General features: G+C 48.1%; 36 non-coding genes and 2 pseudogenes across 36 annotated transcripts; all 38 read left to right on the top strand.

Moving 5' to 3' along the window:
- Positions 1 to 103: 103 nt before the first annotated feature.
- LOC147968602 (5S ribosomal RNA) lies at positions 104 to 222 on the top strand. Its single transcript, XR_015605453.1, has one exon. It is a non-coding gene; the product is annotated as a 5S ribosomal RNA (ribosomal RNA).
- Positions 223 to 586: 364 nt separating this feature from the next.
- LOC147968601 (5S ribosomal RNA) lies at positions 587 to 705 on the top strand. The gene has a single exon (XR_015606435.1). It is a non-coding gene; the product is annotated as a 5S ribosomal RNA (ribosomal RNA).
- Positions 706 to 1,069: 364 nt separating this feature from the next.
- LOC147968600 (5S ribosomal RNA) lies at positions 1,070 to 1,188 on the top strand. Its single transcript, XR_015606262.1, has one exon. It is a non-coding gene; the product is annotated as a 5S ribosomal RNA (ribosomal RNA).
- A 364-nt stretch (positions 1,189 to 1,552) lies between these two features.
- On the top strand, positions 1,553 to 1,671 carry LOC147968599 (5S ribosomal RNA). Its single transcript, XR_015605714.1, has one exon. It is a non-coding gene; the product is annotated as a 5S ribosomal RNA (ribosomal RNA).
- Positions 1,672 to 2,035: 364 nt separating this feature from the next.
- LOC147968598 (5S ribosomal RNA) lies at positions 2,036 to 2,154 on the top strand. The gene has a single exon (XR_015605889.1). It is a non-coding gene; the product is annotated as a 5S ribosomal RNA (ribosomal RNA).
- Positions 2,155 to 2,518: 364 nt separating this feature from the next.
- On the top strand, positions 2,519 to 2,637 carry LOC147968597 (5S ribosomal RNA). The gene has a single exon (XR_015605442.1). It is a non-coding gene; the product is annotated as a 5S ribosomal RNA (ribosomal RNA).
- Positions 2,638 to 3,001: 364 nt separating this feature from the next.
- Positions 3,002 to 3,120, top strand: LOC147968596 (5S ribosomal RNA). Its single transcript, XR_015606434.1, has one exon. It is a non-coding gene; the product is annotated as a 5S ribosomal RNA (ribosomal RNA).
- Positions 3,121 to 3,484: 364 nt separating this feature from the next.
- Positions 3,485 to 3,603, top strand: LOC147968595 (5S ribosomal RNA). The gene has a single exon (XR_015606251.1). It is a non-coding gene; the product is annotated as a 5S ribosomal RNA (ribosomal RNA).
- A 364-nt stretch (positions 3,604 to 3,967) lies between these two features.
- On the top strand, positions 3,968 to 4,086 carry LOC147968594 (5S ribosomal RNA). Its single transcript, XR_015606363.1, has one exon. It is a non-coding gene; the product is annotated as a 5S ribosomal RNA (ribosomal RNA).
- Positions 4,087 to 4,450: 364 nt separating this feature from the next.
- On the top strand, positions 4,451 to 4,569 carry LOC147968593 (5S ribosomal RNA). Its single transcript, XR_015606241.1, has one exon. It is a non-coding gene; the product is annotated as a 5S ribosomal RNA (ribosomal RNA).
- Positions 4,570 to 4,933: 364 nt separating this feature from the next.
- Positions 4,934 to 5,052, top strand: LOC147968592 (5S ribosomal RNA). The gene has a single exon (XR_015605749.1). It is a non-coding gene; the product is annotated as a 5S ribosomal RNA (ribosomal RNA).
- A 364-nt stretch (positions 5,053 to 5,416) lies between these two features.
- LOC147968591 (5S ribosomal RNA) lies at positions 5,417 to 5,535 on the top strand. The gene has a single exon (XR_015606230.1). It is a non-coding gene; the product is annotated as a 5S ribosomal RNA (ribosomal RNA).
- Positions 5,536 to 5,898: 363 nt separating this feature from the next.
- On the top strand, positions 5,899 to 6,017 carry LOC147968590 (5S ribosomal RNA). Its single transcript, XR_015606362.1, has one exon. It is a non-coding gene; the product is annotated as a 5S ribosomal RNA (ribosomal RNA).
- Positions 6,018 to 6,381: 364 nt separating this feature from the next.
- Positions 6,382 to 6,500, top strand: LOC147968589 (5S ribosomal RNA). The gene has a single exon (XR_015606219.1). It is a non-coding gene; the product is annotated as a 5S ribosomal RNA (ribosomal RNA).
- Positions 6,501 to 6,864: 364 nt separating this feature from the next.
- LOC147968588 (5S ribosomal RNA) lies at positions 6,865 to 6,983 on the top strand. The gene has a single exon (XR_015606208.1). It is a non-coding gene; the product is annotated as a 5S ribosomal RNA (ribosomal RNA).
- Positions 6,984 to 7,346: 363 nt separating this feature from the next.
- Positions 7,347 to 7,465, top strand: LOC147968587 (5S ribosomal RNA). The gene has a single exon (XR_015606197.1). It is a non-coding gene; the product is annotated as a 5S ribosomal RNA (ribosomal RNA).
- Positions 7,466 to 7,829: 364 nt separating this feature from the next.
- LOC147968586 (5S ribosomal RNA) lies at positions 7,830 to 7,948 on the top strand. The gene has a single exon (XR_015606360.1). It is a non-coding gene; the product is annotated as a 5S ribosomal RNA (ribosomal RNA).
- A 364-nt stretch (positions 7,949 to 8,312) lies between these two features.
- LOC147968585 (5S ribosomal RNA) lies at positions 8,313 to 8,431 on the top strand. Its single transcript, XR_015605725.1, has one exon. It is a non-coding gene; the product is annotated as a 5S ribosomal RNA (ribosomal RNA).
- A 364-nt stretch (positions 8,432 to 8,795) lies between these two features.
- Positions 8,796 to 8,914, top strand: LOC147968584 (5S ribosomal RNA). Its single transcript, XR_015605859.1, has one exon. It is a non-coding gene; the product is annotated as a 5S ribosomal RNA (ribosomal RNA).
- Positions 8,915 to 9,278: 364 nt separating this feature from the next.
- LOC147968583 (5S ribosomal RNA) lies at positions 9,279 to 9,397 on the top strand. The gene has a single exon (XR_015605818.1). It is a non-coding gene; the product is annotated as a 5S ribosomal RNA (ribosomal RNA).
- A 364-nt stretch (positions 9,398 to 9,761) lies between these two features.
- On the top strand, positions 9,762 to 9,880 carry LOC147968582 (5S ribosomal RNA). Its single transcript, XR_015606186.1, has one exon. It is a non-coding gene; the product is annotated as a 5S ribosomal RNA (ribosomal RNA).
- Positions 9,881 to 10,244: 364 nt separating this feature from the next.
- On the top strand, positions 10,245 to 10,363 carry LOC147968581 (5S ribosomal RNA). The gene has a single exon (XR_015606507.1). It is a non-coding gene; the product is annotated as a 5S ribosomal RNA (ribosomal RNA).
- Positions 10,364 to 10,727: 364 nt separating this feature from the next.
- On the top strand, positions 10,728 to 10,846 carry LOC147968580 (5S ribosomal RNA). The gene has a single exon (XR_015606265.1). It is a non-coding gene; the product is annotated as a 5S ribosomal RNA (ribosomal RNA).
- Positions 10,847 to 11,446: 600 nt separating this feature from the next.
- Positions 11,447 to 11,565, top strand: LOC147968579 (5S ribosomal RNA). Its single transcript, XR_015606538.1, has one exon. It is a non-coding gene; the product is annotated as a 5S ribosomal RNA (ribosomal RNA).
- Positions 11,566 to 11,929: 364 nt separating this feature from the next.
- On the top strand, positions 11,930 to 12,048 carry LOC147968578 (5S ribosomal RNA). The gene has a single exon (XR_015606439.1). It is a non-coding gene; the product is annotated as a 5S ribosomal RNA (ribosomal RNA).
- A 364-nt stretch (positions 12,049 to 12,412) lies between these two features.
- On the top strand, positions 12,413 to 12,531 carry LOC147968577 (5S ribosomal RNA). The gene has a single exon (XR_015605854.1). It is a non-coding gene; the product is annotated as a 5S ribosomal RNA (ribosomal RNA).
- Positions 12,532 to 12,895: 364 nt separating this feature from the next.
- On the top strand, positions 12,896 to 13,013 carry LOC147968576 (5S ribosomal RNA). Its single transcript, XR_015606768.1, has one exon. It is a non-coding gene; the product is annotated as a 5S ribosomal RNA (ribosomal RNA).
- Positions 13,014 to 13,381: 368 nt separating this feature from the next.
- Positions 13,382 to 13,500, top strand: LOC147968575 (5S ribosomal RNA). The gene has a single exon (XR_015605853.1). It is a non-coding gene; the product is annotated as a 5S ribosomal RNA (ribosomal RNA).
- Positions 13,501 to 13,864: 364 nt separating this feature from the next.
- On the top strand, positions 13,865 to 13,983 carry LOC147968574 (5S ribosomal RNA). Its single transcript, XR_015606346.1, has one exon. It is a non-coding gene; the product is annotated as a 5S ribosomal RNA (ribosomal RNA).
- A 368-nt stretch (positions 13,984 to 14,351) lies between these two features.
- LOC147968573 (5S ribosomal RNA) lies at positions 14,352 to 14,470 on the top strand. Its single transcript, XR_015606319.1, has one exon. It is a non-coding gene; the product is annotated as a 5S ribosomal RNA (ribosomal RNA).
- A 368-nt stretch (positions 14,471 to 14,838) lies between these two features.
- On the top strand, positions 14,839 to 14,957 carry LOC147968572 (5S ribosomal RNA). The gene has a single exon (XR_015606175.1). It is a non-coding gene; the product is annotated as a 5S ribosomal RNA (ribosomal RNA).
- Positions 14,958 to 15,321: 364 nt separating this feature from the next.
- Positions 15,322 to 15,440, top strand: LOC147968571 (5S ribosomal RNA). Its single transcript, XR_015605630.1, has one exon. It is a non-coding gene; the product is annotated as a 5S ribosomal RNA (ribosomal RNA).
- Positions 15,441 to 15,804: 364 nt separating this feature from the next.
- Positions 15,805 to 15,913, top strand: LOC147968570 (5S ribosomal RNA; annotated as a pseudogene).
- A 364-nt stretch (positions 15,914 to 16,277) lies between these two features.
- LOC147968569 (5S ribosomal RNA) lies at positions 16,278 to 16,386 on the top strand (annotated as a pseudogene).
- A 364-nt stretch (positions 16,387 to 16,750) lies between these two features.
- Positions 16,751 to 16,869, top strand: LOC147968568 (5S ribosomal RNA). Its single transcript, XR_015606779.1, has one exon. It is a non-coding gene; the product is annotated as a 5S ribosomal RNA (ribosomal RNA).
- Positions 16,870 to 17,233: 364 nt separating this feature from the next.
- Positions 17,234 to 17,352, top strand: LOC147968567 (5S ribosomal RNA). The gene has a single exon (XR_015606164.1). It is a non-coding gene; the product is annotated as a 5S ribosomal RNA (ribosomal RNA).
- A 364-nt stretch (positions 17,353 to 17,716) lies between these two features.
- Positions 17,717 to 17,835, top strand: LOC147968566 (5S ribosomal RNA). The gene has a single exon (XR_015606433.1). It is a non-coding gene; the product is annotated as a 5S ribosomal RNA (ribosomal RNA).
- A 659-nt stretch (positions 17,836 to 18,494) lies between these two features.
- LOC147968565 (5S ribosomal RNA) lies at positions 18,495 to 18,613 on the top strand. Its single transcript, XR_015606174.1, has one exon. It is a non-coding gene; the product is annotated as a 5S ribosomal RNA (ribosomal RNA).
- The last annotated feature ends 225 nt before the right edge of the window (positions 18,614 to 18,838 follow it).

Below are 18,838 nucleotides of genomic sequence, written 5' to 3'. Positions count from 1 at the left end.
CCATTAGTAGGCGACGGTTGTAATGGTAGTAAGAATGTATAGCCGTCTTTGTAGCGGACGTGGGAGTGGGAAGCATAAGGGATGAAGCCGGGGGTAACATGTCGAATGCGATCATACCAGCACTAAAGCACCGGATCCCATCAGAACTCCGAAGTTAAGCGTGCTTGGGCGAGAGTAGTACTAGGATGGGTGACCTCTTGGGAAGTCCTCGTGTTGCATTCCCTTTTTAATTATTTTTGTACGTACGTGAGGAACAGAACGCACGTGCGTGATATATATTAAGCCTGTCATCATATTTTTGACATTTGCGATATGTTTTAGCTCGGAGCTCGCTAGTCACGCGGCTAGGGAGAGTTGGGGCGCGAAAAGCGCATTGTGAAAGGGGTGTAAAATACGTGTTGCTGCGGTATAGAGGGAGGGGTGGAAATCGTGGTAAACTCGTCTTCGTAGTTGAGCGAGAGAGTAAGTAGTATAGGGCATTATCCATTAGTAGGCGACGGTTGTAATGGTAGTAAGAATGTATAGCCGTCTTTGTAGCGGACGTGGGAGTGGGAAGCATAAGGGATGAAGCCGGGGGTAACATGTCGGATGCGATCATACCAGCACTAAAGCACCGAATCCCATCAGAACTCCGAAGTTAAGCGTGCTTGGGCGAGAGTAGTACTAGGATGGGTGACCTCCTGGGAAGTCCTCGTGTTGCATTCCCTTTTTAATTATTTTTGTACGTACGTGAGGAACAGAACGCACGTGCGTGATATATATTAAGCCTGTCATCATATTTTTGACATTTGCGATATGTTTTAGCTCGGAGCTCGCTAGTCACGCGGCTAGGGAGAGTTGGGGCGCGAAAAGCACGTTGTGAAAGGGGTGTAAAATACGTGTTGCTGCGGTATAGAGGGAGGGGTGGAAATCGTGGTAAACTCGTCTTCGTAGTTGAGCGAGAGAGTAAGTAGTATAGGGCATTATCCATTAGTAGGCGACGGTTGTAATGGTAGTAAGAATGTATAGCCGTCTTTGTAGCGGACGTGGGAGTGGGAAGCATAAGGGATGAAGCCGGGGGTAACATGTCGGATGCGATCATACCAGCACTAAAGCACCGGATCCCATCAGAACTCCGAAGTTAAGCGTGCTTGGGCGAGAGTAGTACTAGGATGGGTGACCTCCTGGGAAGTCCTCGTGTTGCATTCCCTTTTTAATTATTTTTGTACGTACGTGAGGAACAGAACGCACGTGCGTGATATATATTAAGCCTGTCATCATATTTTTGACATTTGCGATATGTTTTAGCTCGGAGCTCGCTAGTCACGCGGCTAGGGAGAGTTAGGGCGCGAAAAGCGCGTTGTGAAAGGGGTGTAAAATACGTGTTGCTGCGGTATAGAGGGAGGGATGGAAATCGTGGTAAACTCGTCTTCGTAGTTGAGCGAGAGAGTAAGTAGTATAGGGCATTATCCATTAGTAGGCGACGGTTGTAATGGTAGTAAGAATGTATAGCCGTCTTTGTAGCGGACGTGGGAGTGGGAAGCATAAGGGATGAAGCCGGGGGTAACATGTCGGATGCGATCATACCAGCACTAAAGCACCGGATCCCATCAGAACTCCGAAGTTAAGCGTGCTTGGGCGAGAGTAGTACTAGGATGGGTGACCTCTTGGGAAGTCCTCGTGTTGCATTCCCTTTTTAATTATTTTTGTACGTACGTGAGGAACAGAACGCACGTGCGTGATATATATTAAGCCTGTCATCATATTTTTGACATTTGCGATATGTTTTAGCTCGGAGCTCGCTAGTCACGCGGCTAGGGAGAGTTGGGGCGCGAAAAGCGCGTTGTGAAAGGGGTGTAAAATACGTGTTGCTGCGGTATAGAGGGAGGGGTGGAAATCGTGGTAAACTCGTCTTCGTAGTTGAGCGAGAGAGTAAGTAGTATAGGGCATTATCCATTAGTAGGCGACGGTTGTAATGGTAGTAAGAATGTATAGCCGTCTTTGTAGCGGACGTGGGAGTGGGAAGCATAAGGGATGAAGCCGGGGGTAACATGTCGGATGCGATCATACCAGCACTAAAGCACCGGATCCCATCAGAACTCCGACGTTAAGCGTGCTTGGGCGAGAGTAGTACTAGGATGGGTGACCTCCTGGGAAGTCCTCGTGTTGCATTCCCTTTTTAATTATTTTTGTACGTACGTGAGGAACAGAACGCACGTGCGTGATATATATTAAGCCTGTCATCATATTTTTGACATTTGCGATATGTTTTAGCTCGGAGCTCGCTAGTCACGCGGCTAGGGAGAGTTGGGGCGTGAAAAGCGCGTTGTGAAAGGGGTGTAAAATACGTGTTGCTGCGGTATAGAGGGAGGGGTGGAAATCGTGGTAAACTCGTCTTCGTAGTTGAGCGAGAGAGTAAGTAGTATAGGGCATTATCCATTAGTAGGCGACGGTTGTAATGGTAGTAAGAATGTATAGCCGTCTTTGTAGCGGACGTGGGAGTGGGAAGCATAAGGGATGAAGCCGGGGGTAACATGTCGAATGCGATCATACCAGCACTAAAGCACCGGATCCCATCAGAACTCCGAAGTTAAGCGTGCTTGGGCGAGAGTAGTACTAGGATGGGTGACCTCTTGGGAAGTCCTCGTGTTGCATTCCCTTTTTAATTATTTTTGTACGTACGTGAGGAACAGAACGCACGTGCGTGATATATATTAAGCCTGTCATCATATTTTTGACATTTGCGATATGTTTTAGCTCGGAGCTCGCTAGTCACGCGGCTAGGGAGAGTTGGGGCGCGAAAAGCGCATTGTGAAAGGGGTGTAAAATACGTGTTGCTGCGGTATAGAGGGAGGGGTGGAAATCGTGGTAAACTCGTCTTCGTAGTTGAGCGAGAGAGTAAGTAGTATAGGGCATTATCCATTAGTAGGCGACGGTTGTAATGGTAGTAAGAATGTATAGCCGTCTTTGTAGCGGACGTGGGAGTGGGAAGCATAAGGGATGAAGCCGGGGGTAACATGTCGGATGCGATCATACCAGCACTAAAGCACCGAATCCCATCAGAACTCCGAAGTTAAGCGTGCTTGGGCGAGAGTAGTACTAGGATGGGTGACCTCCTGGGAAGTCCTCGTGTTGCATTCCCTTTTTAATTATTTTTGTACGTACGTGAGGAACAGAACGCACGTGCGTGTTATATATTAAGCCTGTCATCATATTTTTGACATTTGCGATATGTTTTAGCTCGGAGCTCGCTAGTCACGCGGCTAGGGAGAGTTGGGGCGCGAAAAGCACGTTGTGAAAGGGGTGTAAAATACGTGTTGCTGCGGTATAGAGGGAGGGGTGGAAATCGTGGTAAACTCGTCTTCGTGGTTGAGCGAGAGAGTAAGTAGTATAGGGCATTATCCATTAGTAGGCGACGGTTGTAATGGTAGTAAGAATGTATAGCCGTCTTTGTAGCGGACGTGGGAGTGGGAAGCATAAGGGATGAAGCCGGGGGTAACATGTCGGATGCGATCATACCAGCACTAAAGCACCGGATCCCATCAGAACTCCGAAGTTAAGCGTGCTTGGGCGAGAGTAGTACTAGGATGGGTGACCTCCTGGGAAGTCCTCGTGTTGCATTCCCTTTTTAATTATTTTTGTACGTACGTGAGGAACAGAACGCACGTGCGTGATATATATTAAGCCTGTCATCATATTTTTGACATTTGCGATATGTTTTAGCTCGGAGCTCGCTAGTCACGCGGCTAGGGAGAGTTAGGGCGCGAAAAGCGCGTTGTGAAAGGGGTGTAAAATACGTGTTGCTGCGGTATAGAGGGAGGGGTGGAAATCGTGGTAAACTCGTCTTCGTAGTTGAGCGAGAGAGTAAGTAGTATAGGGCATTATCCATTAGTAGGCGACGGTTGTAATGGTAGTAAGAATGTATAGCCGTCTTTGTAGCGGACGTGGGAGTGGGAAGCATAAGGGATGAAGCCGGGGGTAACATGTCGGATGCGATCATACCAGCACTAAAGCACCGGATCCCATCAGAAATCCGAAGTTAAGCGTGCTTGGGCGAGAGTAGTACTAGGATGGGTGACCTCCTGGGAAGTCCTCGTGTTGCATTCCCTTTTTAATTATTTTTGTACGTACGTGAGGAACAGAACGCACGTGCGTGATATATATTAAGCCTGTCATCATATTTTTGACATTTGCGATATGTTTTAGCTCGGAGCTCGCTAGTCACGCGGCTAGGGAGAGTTGGGGCGCGAAAAGCGCGTTGTGAAAGGGGTGTAAAATACGTGTTGCTGCGGTATAGAGGGAGGGGTGGAAATCGTGGTAAACTCGTCTTCGTAGTTGAGCGAGAGAGTAAGTAGTATAGGGCATTATCCATTAGTAGGCGACGGTTGTAATGGTAGTAAGAATGTATAGCCGTCTTTGTAGCGGACGTGGGAGTGGGAAGCATAAGGGATGAAGCCGGGGGTAACATGTCGGATGCGATCATACCAGCACTAAAGCACCGGATCCCATCAGAACTCCGAAGTTAAGCGTGCTTGGGCGAGAGTAGTACTAGGATGGGTGACCTCCTGGGAAGTCCTCGTGTTGCATTCCCTTTTTAATTATTTTTGTACGTACGTGAGGAACAGAACGCACGTGCGTGATATATATTAAGCCTGTCATCATATTTTTGACATTTGCGATATGTTTTAGCTCGGAGCTCGCTAGTCACGCGGCTAGGGAGAGTTGGGGCGCGAAAAGCGCGTTGTGAAAGGGGTGTAAAATACGTGTTGCTGCGGTATAGAGGGAGGGGTGGAAATCGTGGTAAACTCGTCTTCGTAGTTGAGCGAGAGAGTAAGTAGTATAGGGCATTATCCATTAGTAGGCGACGGTTGTAATGGTAGTAAGAATGTATAGCCGTCTTTGTAGCGGACGTGGGAGTGAGAAGCATAAGGGATGAAGCCGGGGGTAACATGTCGGATGCGATCATACCAGCACTAAAGCACCGGATCCCATCAGAACTCCGAAGTTAAGCGTGCTTGGGCGAGAGTAGTACTAGGATGGGTGACCTTCTGGGAAGTCCTCGTGTTGCATTCCCTTTTTAATTATTTTTGTACGTACGTGAGGAACAGAACGCACGTGCGTGATATATATTAAGCCTGTCATCATATTTTTGACATTTGCGATATGTTTTAGCTCGGAGCTCGCTAGTCACGCGGCTAGGGAGAGTTGGGGCGCGAAAAGCGCGTTGTGAAAGGGGTGTAAAATACGTGTTGCTGCGGTATAGAGGGAGGGGTGGAAATCGTGGTAAACTCGTCTTCGTAGTTGAGCGAGAGAGTAAGTAGTATAGGGCATTATCCATTAGTAGGCGACGGTTGTAATGGTAGTAAGAATGTATAGCCGTCTTTGTAGCGGACGTGGGAGTGGGAAGCATAAGGGATGAAGCCGGGGGTAACATGTCGGATGCGATCATACCAGCACTAAAGCACCGGATCCCATCAGAACTCCGAAGTTAAGCGTGCTTGGGCGAGAGTAGTACTAGGATGGGTGACCTCCTGGGAAGTCCTCGTGTTGCATTCCCTTTTTAATTATTTTTGTACGTACGTGAGGAACAGAACGCACGTGCGTGATATATATTAAGCCTGTCATCATATTTTTGACATTTGCGATATGTTTTAGCTCGGAGCTCGCTAGTCACGCGGCTAGGGAGAGTTAGGGCGCGAAAAGCGCGTTGTGAAAGGGGTGTAAAATACGTGTTGCTGCGGTATAGAGGGAGGGGTGGAAATCGTGGTAAACTCGTCTTCGTAGTTGAGCGAGAGAGTAAGTAGTATAGGGCATTATCCATTAGTAGGCGACGGTTGTAATGGTAGTAAGAATGTATAGCCGTCTTTGTAGCGGACGTGGGAGTGGAAGCATAAGGGATGAAGCCGGGGGTAACATGTCGGATGCGATCATACCAGCACTAAAGCACCGGATCCCATCAGAAATCCGAAGTTAAGCGTGCTTGGGCGAGAGTAGTACTAGGATGGGTGACCTCCTGGGAAGTCCTCGTGTTGCATTCCCTTTTTAATTATTTTTGTACGTACGTGAGGAACAGAACGCACGTGCGTGATATATATTAAGCCTGTCATCATATTTTTGACATTTGCGATATGTTTTAGCTCGGAGCTCGCTAGTCACGCGGCTAGGGAGAGTTGGGGCGCGAAAAGCGCGTTGTGAAAGGGGTGTAAAATACGTGTTGCTGCGGTATAGAGGGAGGGGTGGAAATCGTGGTAAACTCGTCTTCGTAGTTGAGCGAGAGAGTAAGTAGTATAGGGCATTATCCATTAGTAGGCGACGGTTGTAATGGTAGTAAGAATGTATAGCCGTCTTTGTAGCGGACGTGGGAGTGGGAAGCATAAGGGATGAAGCCGGGGGTAACATGTCGGATGCGATCATACCAGCACTAAAGCACCGGATCCCATCAGAACTCCGAAGTTAAGCGTGCTTGGGCGAGAGTAGTACTAGGATGGGTGACCTCCTGGGAAGTCCTCGTGTTGCATTCCCTTTTTAATTATTTTTGTACGTACGTGAGGAACAGAACGCACGTGCGTGATATATATTAAGCCTGTCATCATATTTTTGACATTTGCGATATGTTTTAGCTCGGAGCTCGCTAGTCACGCGGCTAGGGAGAGTTGGGGCGCGAAAAGCGCGTTGTGAAAGGGGTGTAAAATACGTGTTGCTGCGGTATAGAGGGAGGGGTGGAAATCGTGGTAAACTCGTCTTCGTAGTTGAGCGAGAGAGTAAGTAGTATAGGGCATTATCCATTAGTAGGCGACGGTTGTAATGGTAGTAAGAATGTATAGCCGTCTTTGTAGCGGACGTGGGAGTGAGAAGCATAAGGGATGAAGCCGGGGGTAACATGTCGGATGCGATCATACCAGCACTAAAGCACCGGATCCCATCAGAACTCCGAAGTTAAGCGTGCTTGGGCGAGAGTAGTACTAGGATGGGTGACCTCCTGGGAAGTCCTCGTGTTGCATTCCCTTTTTAATTATTTTTGTACGTACGTGAGGAACAGAACGCACGTGCGTGATATATATTAAGCCTGTCATCATATTTTTGACATTTGCGATATGTTTTAGCTCGGAGCTCGCTAGTCACGCGGCTAGGGAGAGTTGGGGCGCGAAAAGCGCGTTGTGAAAGGGGTGTAAAATACGTGTTGCTGCGGTATAGAGGGAGGGGTGGAAATCGTGGTAAACTCGTCTTCGTAGTTGAGCGAGAGAGTAAGTAGTATAGGGCATTATCCATTAGTAGGCGACGGTTGTAATGGTAGTAAGAATGTATAGCCGTCTTTGTAGCGGACGTGGGAGTGGAAGCATAAGGGATGAAGCCGGGGGTAACATGTCGGATGCGATCATACCAGCACTAAAGCACCGGATCCCATCAGAACTCCGAAGTTAAGCGTGCTTGGGCGAGAGTAGTACTAGGATGGGTGACCTCCTGGGAAGTCCTCGTGTTGCATTCCCTTTTTAATTATTTTTGTACGTACGTGAGGAACAGAACGCACGTGCGTGATATATATTAAGCCTGTCATCATATTTTTGACATTTGCGATATGTTTTAGCTCGGAGCTCGCTAGTCACGCGGCTAGGGAGAGTTGGGGCGCGAAAAGCGCGTTGTGAAAGGGGTGTAAAATACGTGTTGCTGCGGTATAGAGGGAGGGGTGGAAATCGTGGTAAACTCGTCTTCGTAGTTGAGCGAGAGAGTAAGTAGTATAGGGCATTATCCATTAGTAGGCGACGGTTGTAATGGTAGTAAGAATGTATAGCCGTCTTTGTAGCGGACGTGGGAGTGGGAAGCATAAGGGATGAAGCCGGGGGTAACATGTCGGATGCGATCATACCAGCACTAAAGCACCGGATCCCATCAGAAATCCGAAGTTAAGCGTGCTTGGGCGAGAGTAGTACTAGGATGGGTGACCTCCTGGGAAGTCCTCGTGTTGCATTCCCTTTTTAATTATTTTTGTACGTACGTGAGGAACAGAACGCACGTGCGTGATATATATTAAGCCTGTCATCATATTTTTGACATTTGCGATATGTTTTAGCTCGGAGCTCGCTAGTCACGCGGCTAGGGAGAGTTGGGGCGCGAAAAGCGCGTTGTGAAAGGGGTGTAAAATACGTGTTGCTGCGGTATAGAGGGAGGGGTGGAAATCGTGGTAAACTCGTCTTCGTAGTTGAGCGAGAGAGTAAGTAGTATAGGGCATTATCCATTAGTAGGCGACGGTTGTAATGGTAGTAAGAATGTATAGCCGTCTTTGTAGCGGACGTGGGAGTGAGAAGCATAAGGGATGAAGCCGGGGGTAACATGTCGGATGCGATCATACCAGCACTAAAGCACCGGATCCCATCAGAACTCCGAAGTTAAGCGTGCTTGGGCGAGAGTAGTACCAGGATGGGTGACCTCCTGGGAAGTCCTCGTGTTGCATTCCCTTTTTAATTATTTTTGTACGTACGTGAGGAACAGAACGCACGTGCGTGATATATATTAAGCCTGTCATCATATTTTTGACATTTGCGATATGTTTTAGCTCGGAGCTCGCTAGTCACGCGGCTAGGGAGAGTTGGGGCGCGAAAAGCGCGTTGTGAAAGGGGTGTAAAATACGTGTTGCTGCGGTATAGAGGGAGGGGTGGAAATCGTGGTAAACTCGTCTTCGTAGTTGAGCGAGAGAGTAAGTAGTATAGGGCATTATCCATTAGTAGGCGACGGTTGTAATGGTAGTAAGAATGTATAGCCGTCTTTGTAGCGGACGTGGGAGTGGGAAGCATAAGGGATGAAGCCGGGGGTAACATGTCGGATGCGATCATACCAGCACTAAAGCACCGGATCCCATCAGAACTCCGAAGTTAAGCGTGCTTGGGCGAGAGTAGTACTAGGATGGGTGACCTACTGGGAAGTCCTCGTGTTGCATTCCCTTTTTAATTATTTTTGTACGTACGTGAGGAACAGAACGCACGTGCGTGATATATATTAAGCCTGTCATCATATTTTTGACATTTGCGATATGTTTTAGCTCGGAGCTCGCTAGTCACGCGGCTAGGGAGAGTTGGGGCGTGAAAAGCGCGTTGTGAAAGGGGTGTAAAATACGTGTTGCTGCGGTATAGAGGGAGGGGTGGAAATCGTGGTAAACTCGTCTTCGTAGTTGAGCGAGAGAGTAAGTAGTATAGGGCATTATCCATTAGTAGGCGACGGTTGTAATGGTAGTAAGAATGTATAGCCGTCTTTGTAGCGGACGTGGGAGTGGGAAGCATAAGGGATGAAGCCGGGGGTAACATGTCGGATGCGATCATACCAGCACTAAAGCACCGGATCCCATCAGAACTCCGAAGTTAAGCGTGCTTGGGCGAGAGTAGTACTAGGATGGGTGACCTCCTGGGAAGTCCTTGTGTTGCATTCCCTTTTTAATTATTTTTGTACGTACGTGAGGAACAGAACGCACGTGCGTGATATATATTAAGCCTGTCATCATATTTTTGACATTTGCGATATGTTTTAGCTCGGAGCTCGCTAGTCACGCGGCTAGGGAGAGTTGGGGCGCGAAAAGCGCGTTGTGAAAGGGGTGTAAAATACGTGTTGCTGCGGTATAGAGGGAGGGGTGGAAATCATGGTAAACTCGTCTTCGTAGTTGAGCGAGAGAGTAAGTAGTATAGGGCATTATCCATTAGTAGGCGACGGTTGTAATGGTAGTAAGAATGTATAGCCGTCTTTGTAGCGGACGTGGGAGTGGGAAGCATAAGGGATGAAGCCGGGGGTAACATGTCGGATGCGATCATACCAGCACTAAAGCACCGGATCCCATCAGAACTCCGAAGTTAAGCGTGCTTGGGCGAGAGTAGTACTAGGATGGGTGACCTCCTGGGAAGTCCTCGTGTTGCATTCCCTTTTTAATTATTTTTGTACGTACGTGAGGAACAGAACGCACGTGCGTGATATATATTAAGCCTGTCATCATATTTTTGACATTTGCGATATGTTTTAGCTCGGAGCTCGTTAGTCACGCGGCTAGGGAGAGTTGGGGCGCGAAAAGTGCGTTGTGAAAGGGGTGTAAAATACGTGTTGCTGCGGTATAGAGGGAGGGGTGGAAATCGTGGTAAACTCGTCTTCGTAGTTGAGCGAGAGAGTAAGTAGTATAGGGCATTATCCATTAGTAGGCGACGGTTGTAATGGTAGTAAGAATGTATAGCCGTCTTTGTAGCGGACGTGGGAGTGGGAAGCATAAGGGATGAAGCCGGGGGTAACATGTCGGATGCGATCATACCAGCACTAAAGCACCGGATCCCATCAGAACTCCGAAGTTAAGCGTGCTTGGGCGAGAGTAGTACCAGGATGGGTGACCTCCTGGCAAGTCCTCGTGTTGCATTCCCTTTTTAATTATTTTTGTACGTACGTGAGGAACAGAACGCACGTGCGTGATATATATTAAGCCTGTCATCATATTTTTGACATTTGCGATATGTTTTAGCTCGGAGCTCGCTAGTCACGCGGCTAGGGAGAGTTGGGGCGCGAAAAGCGCGTTGTGAAAGGGGTGTAAAATACGTGTTGCTGCGGTATAGAGGGAGGGGTGGAAATCGTGGTAAACTCGTCTTCGTAGTTGAGCGAGAGAGTAAGTAGTATAGGGCATTATCCATTAGTAGGCGACGGTTGTAATGGTAGTAAGAATGTATAGCCGTCTTTGTAGCGGACGTGGGAGTGGGAAGCAAAAGGGATGAAGCCGGGGGTAACATGTCGGATGCGATCATACCAGCACTAAAGCACCGGATCCCATCAGAACTCCAAAGTTAAGCGTGCTTGGGCGAGAGTAGTACTAGGATGGGTGACCTCCTGGGAAGTCCTCGTGTTGCATTCCCTTTTTAATTATTTTTGTACGTACGTGAGGAACAGAACGCACGTGCGTGATATATATTAAGCCTGTCATCATATTTTTGACATTTGCGATATGTTTTAGCTCGGAGCTCGTTAGTCACGCGGCTAGGGAGAGTTGGGGCGCGAAAAGCGCGTTGTGAAAGGGGTGTAAACTACGTGTTGCTGCGGTATAGAGGGAGGGGTGGAAATCGTGGTAAACTCGTCCTCGTGTTGCATTCCCTTTTTAATTATTTTTGTACGTACGAGAGGAACAGAACGCACGTGCGTGATATATATTAAGCCTGTCATCATATTTTTGACATTTGCGATATGTTTTAGCTCGGAGCTCGTTAGTCACGCGGCTAGGGAGAGTTGGGGCGCGAAAAGCGCGTTGTGAAAGGGGTGTAAAATACGTGTTGCTGCGGTATAGAGGGAGGGGTGGAAATCGTGGTAAACTCGTCTTCGTAGTTGAGCGAGAGAGTAAGTAGTATAGGGCATTATCCATTAGTAGGCGACGGTTGTAATGGTAGTAAGAACGTATAGCCGTCTTTGTAGCGGACGTGGGAGTGGGAAGCATAAGGGATGAAGCCGGGGGTAACATGTCGGATGCGATCATACCAGCACTAAAGCACCGGATCCCATCAGAACTCCGAAGTTAAGCGTGCTTGGGCGAGAGTAGTACTAGGATGCGTGACCTCCTGGGAAGTCCTCGTGTTGCATTCCCTTTTTAATTATTTTTCTACGTACGTGAGGAACAGAACGCACGTGCGTGATATATATTAAGCCTGTCATCATATTTTTGACATTTGCGATATGTTTTAGCTCGGAGCTCGTTAGTCACGCGGCTAGGGAGAGTTGGGGCGCGAAAAGCGCGTTGTGAAAGGGGTGTAAAATACGTGTTGCTGCGGTATAGAGGGAGGGGTGGAAATCGTGGTAAACTCGTCTTCGTAGTTGAGAGAGAGAGTAAGTAGTATAGGGCATTATCCATTAGTACGCGACGGTTGTAACGGTACTAAGAATGTATAGCCGTCTTTGCACCGGACGTGGGAGTGGGAAGCATAAGGGATGAAGCCGGGGGTAACATGTCGGATGCGATCATACCAGCACTAAAGCACCGGATCCCATCAGAACTCCGAAGTTAAGCGTGCTTGGGCGAGAGTAGTACTAGGATGGCTGACCTCCTGCGAAGTCCTCGTGTTGCATTCCCTTTTTAATTATTTTTGTACGTACGTGAGGAACAGAACGCACGTGCGTGATATATATTAAGCCTGTCATCATATTTTTGACATTTGCGATATGTTTTAGCTCGGAGCTCGTTAGTCACGCGGCTAGGGAGAGTTGGGGCGCGAAAAGCGCGTTGTGAAAGGGGTGTAAAATACGTGTTGCTGCGGTATAGAGGGAGGGGTGGAAATCGTGGTAAACTCGTCTTCGTAGTTGAGCGAGAGAGTAAGTAGTATAGGGCATTATCCATTAGTAGGCGACGGTTCTAATGGTAGTAAGAATGTATAGCCGTCTTTGTAGCGGACGTGGGAGTGGGAAGCATAAGGGATGAAGCCGGGGGTAACATGTCGGATGCGATCATACCAGCACTAAAGCACCGGATCCCATCAGAACTCCGAAGTTAAGCGTGCTTGGGCGAGAGTAGTACTAGGATGGGTGACCTCCTGCGAAGTCCTCGTGTTGCATTCCCTTTTTAATTATTTTTGTACGTACGTGAGGAACAGAACGCACGTGCGTGATATATATTAAGCATGTCATCATATTTTTGACATTTGCGATATGTTTTAGCTCGGAGCTCGTTAGTCACGCGGCTAGGGAGAGTTGGGGCGCGAAAAGCGCGTTGTGAAAGGGGTGTAAAATACGTGTTGCTGCGGTATAGAGGGAGGGGTGGAAATCGTGGTAAACTCGTCTTCGTAGTTGAGCGAGAGAGTAAGTAGTATAGGGCATTATCCATTAGTAGGCGACGGTTGTAATGGTAGTAAGAATGTATAGCCGTCTTTGTAGCGGACGTGGGAGTGGGAAGCATAAGGGATGAAGCCGGGGGTAACATGTCGGATGCGATCATACCAGCACTAAAGCACCGGATCCCATCAGAACTCCGAAGTTAAGCATGCTTGGCGAGAGTAGTACTAGGATGGGTGACCTCCTGGGAAGTCCTCGTGTTGCATTCCCTTTTTAATTATTTTCGTACGTACGTGAGGAACAGAACGCACGTGCGTGCGTGATATATATTAAGCCTGTCATCATATTTTTGACATTTGCGATATGTTTTAGCTCGGAGCTCGTTAGTCACGCGGCTAGGGAGAGTTGGGGCGCGAAAAGCGCGTTGTGAAAGGGGTGTAAAATACGTGTTGCTGCGGTATAGAGGGAGGGGTGGAAATCGTGGTAAACTCGTCTTCGTAGTTGAGCGAGAGAGTAAGTAGTATAGGGCATTATCCATTAGTAGGCGACGGTTGTAATGGTAGTAAGAATGTATAGCCGTCTTTGTAGCGGACGTGGGAGTGGGAAGCATAAGGGATGAAGCCGGGGGTAACATGTCGGATGCGATCATACCAGCACTAAAGCACCGGATCCCATCAGAACTCCGAAGTTAAGCGTGCTTGGGCGAGAGTAGTACTAGGATGGGTGACCTCCTGCGAAGTCCTCGTGTTGCATTCCCTTTTTAATTATTTTTGTACGTACGTGAGGAACAGAACGCACGTGCGTGATATATATTAAGCCTGTCATCATATTTTTGACATTTGCGATATGTTTTAGCTCGGAGCTCGTTAGTCACGCGGCTAGGGAGAGTTGGGGCGCGAAAAGCGCGTTGTGAAAGGGGTGTAAAATACGTGTTGCTGCGGTATAGAGGGAGGGGTGGAAATCGTGGTAAACTCGTCTTCGTAGTTGAGCGAGAGAGTAAGTAGTATAGGGCATTATCCATTAGTAGGCGACGGTTGTAATGGTAGTAAGAACGTATAGCCGTCTTTGTAGCGGACGTGGGAGTGGGAAGCATAAGGGATGAAGCCGGGGGTAACATGTCGGATGCGATTATACCAGCACTAAAGCACCGGATCCCATCAGAACTCCGAAGTTAAGCGTGCTTGGGCGAGAGTAGTACTAGGATGGGTGACCTCCTGGGAAGTCCTCGTCTTGCATTCCCTTTTTAATTATTTTTGTACGTATGTGAGGAACAGAACGCACGTGCGTGCGTGATATATATTAAGCCTGGCATCATATTTTTGACATTTGCGATATGTTTTAGCTCGGAGCTCGTTAATCACGCGGCTAGGGAGAGTTGGGGCGCGAAAAGCGCGTTGTGAAAGGGGTGTAAAATACGTGTTGCTGCGGTATAGAGGGAGGGGTGGAAATCGTGGTAAACTCGTCTTCGTAGTTGAGCGAGAGAGTAAGTAGTATAGGGCATTATCCATTAGTAGGCGACGGTTGTAATGGTAGTAAGAATGTATAGCCGTCTTTGTAGCGGACGTGGGAGTGGGAAGCATAAGGGATGAAGCCGGGGGTAACATGTCGAATACGATCATACCAGCACTAAAGCACCGGATCCCATCAGAACTCCGAAGTTAAGCGTGCTTGGGCGAGAGTAGTACTAGGATGGGTGACCTCCTGGGAAGTCCTCGTGTTGCATTCCCTTTTTGATTATTTTTGTACGTACGTGAGGAACAGAACGCACGTGCGTGCGTGATATATATTAAGCCTGTCATCATATTTTTGACATTTGCGGTATGTTTTAGCTCGGAGCTCGTTAGTCACGCGGCTAGGGAGAGTTGGGGCGCGAAAAGCGCGTTGTGGAAGGGGTGTAAAATACGTGTTGCTGCGGTATAGAGGGAGGGGTGGAAATCGTGGTAAACTCGTCTTCGTAGTTGAGCGAGAGAGTAAGTAGTATAGGGCATTATCCATTAGTAGGCGACGGTTGTAATGGTAGTAAGAATGTATAGCCGTCTTTGTAGCGGACGTGGGAGTGGGAAGCATAAGGGATGAAGCCGGGGGTAACATGTCGGATGCGATCATACCAGCACTAAAGCACCGGATCCCATCAGAACTCCGAAGTTAAGCGTGCTTGGGCGAGAGTAGTACTAGGATGGGTGACCTCCTGGGAAGTCCTCGTGTTGCATTCCCTTTTTAATTATTTTTGTACGTACGTGAGGAACAGAACGCACGTGCGTGATATATATTAAGCCTGTCATCATATTTTTGACATTTGCGATATGTTTTAGCTCGGAGCTCGTTAGTCACGCGGCTAGGGAGAGTTGGGGCGCGAAAAGCGCGTTGTGAAAGGGGTGTAAAATACGTGTTGCTGCGGTATAGAGGGAGGGGTGGAAATCGTGGTAAACTCGTCTTCGTAGTTGAGCGAGAGAGTAAGTAGTATAAGGCATTATCCATTAGTAGGCGACGGTTGTAATGGTAGTAAGAATGTATAGCCGTCTTTGCAGCGGACGTGGGAGTGGGAAGCATAAGGGATGAAGCCGGGGGTAACATGTCGGATGCGATCATACCGGCACTAAAGCACCGGATCCCATCAGAACTCCGAAGTTAAGCGTGCTTGGGCGAGAGTAGTACTAGGATGGGTGACCTCCTGGGAAGTCCTCGTGTTGCATTCCCTTTTTAATTATTTTTGTACGTACGTGAGGAACAGAACGCACGTGCGTGATATATATTAAGCCTGTCATCATATTTTTGACATTTGCGATATGTTTTAGCTCGGAGCTCGTTAGTCACGCGGCTAGGGAGAGTTGGGGCGCGAAAAGCGCGTTGTGAAAGGGGTGTAAAATACGTGTTGCTGCGGTATAGAGGGAGGGGTGGAAATCGTGGTAAACTCGTCTTCGTAGTTGAGCGAGAGAGTAAGTAGTATAGGGCATTATCCATTAGTAGGCGACGGTTGTAATGGTAGTAAGAATGTATAGCCGTCTTTGTAGCGGACGTGGGAGTGGGAAGCATAAGGGATGAAGCCGGGGGTAACATGTCGGATGCGATCATACCAGCACTAAAGCACCGGATCCCATCAGAACTCCGAAGTTAAGCGTGCTTGGGCGAGAGTAGTACTAGGATGGGTGAAGTCCTCGTGTTGCATTCCCTTTTTAATTATTTTTGTACGTACGTGAGGAACAGAACGCACGTGCGTGATATATATTAAGCCTGTCATCATATTTTTGACATTTGCGATATGTTTTAGCTCGGAGCTCGTTAGTCACGCGGCTAGGGAGAGTTGGGGCGCGAAAAGCGCGTTGTGAAAGGGGTGTAAAATACGTGTTGCTGCGGTATAGAGGGAGGGGTGGAAATCGTGGTAAACTCGTCTTCGTAGTTGAGCGAGAGAGTAAGTAGTATAGGGCATTATCCATTAGTAGGCGACGGTTGTAATGGTAGTAAGAATGTATAGCCGTCTTTGTAGCGGACGTGGGAGTGGGAAGCATAAGGGATGAAGCCGGGGGTAACATGTCGGATGCGATCATACTAGCACTAAAGCACCGAATCCCATCAGAACTCCGAAGTTAAGCGTGCTTGGGCGAGAGTAGTACTAGGATGGGTGAAGTCCTCGTGTTGCATTCCCTTTTTAATTATTTTTGTACGTACGTGAGGAACAGAACGCACGTGCGTGATATATATTAAGCCTGTTATCATATTTTTGACATTTGCGATATGTTTTAGCTCGGAGCTCGTTAGTCACGCGGCTAGGGAGAGTTGGGGCGCGAAAAGCGCGTTGTGAAAGGGGTGTAAAATACGTGTTGCTGCGGTATAGAGGGAGGGGTGGAAATCGTGGTAAACTCGTCTTCGTAGTTGAGCGAGAGAGTAAGTAGTATAGGGCATTATCCATTAGTAGGCGACGGTTGTAATGGTAGTAAGAATGTATAGCCGTCTTTGTAGCGGACTTGGGAGTGGGAAGCATAAGGGATGAAGCCGGGGGTAACATGTCGGATGCGATCATACTAGCACTAAAGCACCGAATCCCATCAGAACTCCGAAGTTAAGCGTGCTTGGGCAAGAGTAGTACTAGGATGGGTGACCTCCTGGGAAGTCCTCGTGTTGCATTCCCTTTTTAATTATTTTTGTACGTACGTGAGGAACAGAACGCACGTGCGTGATATATATTAAGCCTGTTATCATATTTTTGACATTTGCGATATGTTTTAGCTCGGAGCTCGTTAGTCACGCGGCTAGGGAGAGTTGGGGCGCGAAAAGCGCGTTGTGAAAGGGGTGTAAAATACGTGTTGCTGCGGTATAGAGGGAGGGGTGGAAATCGTGGTAAACTCGTCTTCGTAGTTGAGCGAGAGAGTAAGTAGTATAGGGCATTATCCATTAGTAGGCGACGGTTGTAATGGTAGTAAGAATGTATAGCCGTCTTTGTAGCGGACTTGGGAGTGGGAAGCATAAGGGATGAAGCCGGGGGTAACATGTCGGATGCGATCATACCAGCACTAAAGCACCGGATCCCATCAGAACTCCGAAGTTAAGCGTGCTTGGGCGAGAGTAGTACTAGGATGGGTGACCTCCTGGGAAGTCCTCGTGTTGCATTCCCTTTTTAATTATTTTTGTACGTACGTGAGGAACAGAACGCACGTGCGTGATATATATTAAGCCTGTCATCATATTTTTGACATTTGCGATATGTTTTAGCTCGGAGCTCGTTAGTCACGCGGCTAGGGAGAGTTGGGGCGCGAAAAGCGCGTTGTGAAAGGGGTGTAAAATACGTGTTGCTGCGGTATAGAGGGAGGGGTGGAAATCGTGGTAAACTCGTCTTCGTAATTGAGCGAGAGAGTAAGTAGTATAGGGCATTATCCATTAGTAGGCGACGGTTGTAATGGTAGTAAGAATGTATAGCCGTCTTTGTAGCGGACGTGGGAGTGGGAAGCATAAGGGATGAAGCCGGGGGTAACATGTCGGATGCGATCATACCAGCACTAAAGCACCGAATCCCATCAGAACTCCGAAGTTAAGCGTGCTTGGGCGAGAGTAGTACTAGGATGGGTGACCTCCTGGGAAGTCCTCGTGTTGCATTCCCTTTTTAATTATTTTTGTACGTACGTGAGGAACAGAACGCACGTGCGTGATATATATTAAGCCTGTCATCATATTTTTGACATTTGCGATATGTTTTAGCTCGGAGCTCGTTAGTCACGCGGCTAGGGAGAGTTGGGGCGCGAAAAGCGCGTTGTGAAAGGGGTGTAAAATACGTGTTGCTGCGGTATAGAGGGAGGGGTGGAAATCGTGGTAAACTCGTCTTCGTAGTTGAGCGAGAGAGTAAGTAGTATAGGGCATTATCCATTAGTAGGAGGAAGTCCTCGTGTTGCATTCCCTTTTTAATTATTTTTGTACGTACGTGAGGAACAGAACGCACGTGCGTGATATATATTAAGCCTGTCATCATATTTTTGACATTTGCGATATGTTTTAGCTCGGAGCTCGTTAGTCACGCGGCTAGGGAGAGTTGGGGCGCGAAAAGCGCGTTGTGAAAGGGGTGTAAAATACGTGTTGCTGCGGTATAGAGGGAGGGGTGGAAATCGTGGTAAACTCGTCTTCGTAGTTGAGCGAGAGAGTAAGTAGTATAGGGCATTATCCATTAGTAGGCGACGGTTGTAATGGTAGTAAGAATGTATAGCCGTCTTTGTAGCGGACGTGGGAGTGGGAAGCATAAGGGATGAAGCCGGGGGTAACATGTCGGATGCGATCATACCAGCACTAAAGCACCAGATCCCATCAGAACTCCGAAGTTAAGCGTGCTTGGGCGAGAGTAGTACTAGGATGGGTGACCTCCTGGGAAGTCCTCGTGTTGCATTCCCTTTTTAATTATTTTTGTACGTACGTGAGGAACAGAACGCACGTGCGTGATATATATTAAGCCTGTCATCATATTTTTGACATTTGCGATATGTTTTAGCTCGGAGCTCGTTAGTCACGCGGCTAGGGAGAGTTGGGGCGCGAAAAGCGCGTTGTGAAAGGGGTGTAAAATACGTGTTGCTGCGGTATAGAGGGAGGGGTGGAAATCGTGGTAAACTCGTCTTCG

The sequence above is a fragment of the Triticum urartu genome, chromosome 5A (assembly GCF_056163025.1).
Source record: "Triticum urartu cultivar PI428250 chromosome 5A, HENAU_Tu73, whole genome shotgun sequence".
In the NCBI taxonomy this organism is placed as follows: domain Eukaryota; kingdom Viridiplantae; phylum Streptophyta; class Magnoliopsida; order Poales; family Poaceae; genus Triticum; species Triticum urartu.
The sequence above is the reverse complement of the archived record's forward strand: the minus strand, read 5'-3'. Positions and strand labels throughout refer to the sequence as shown.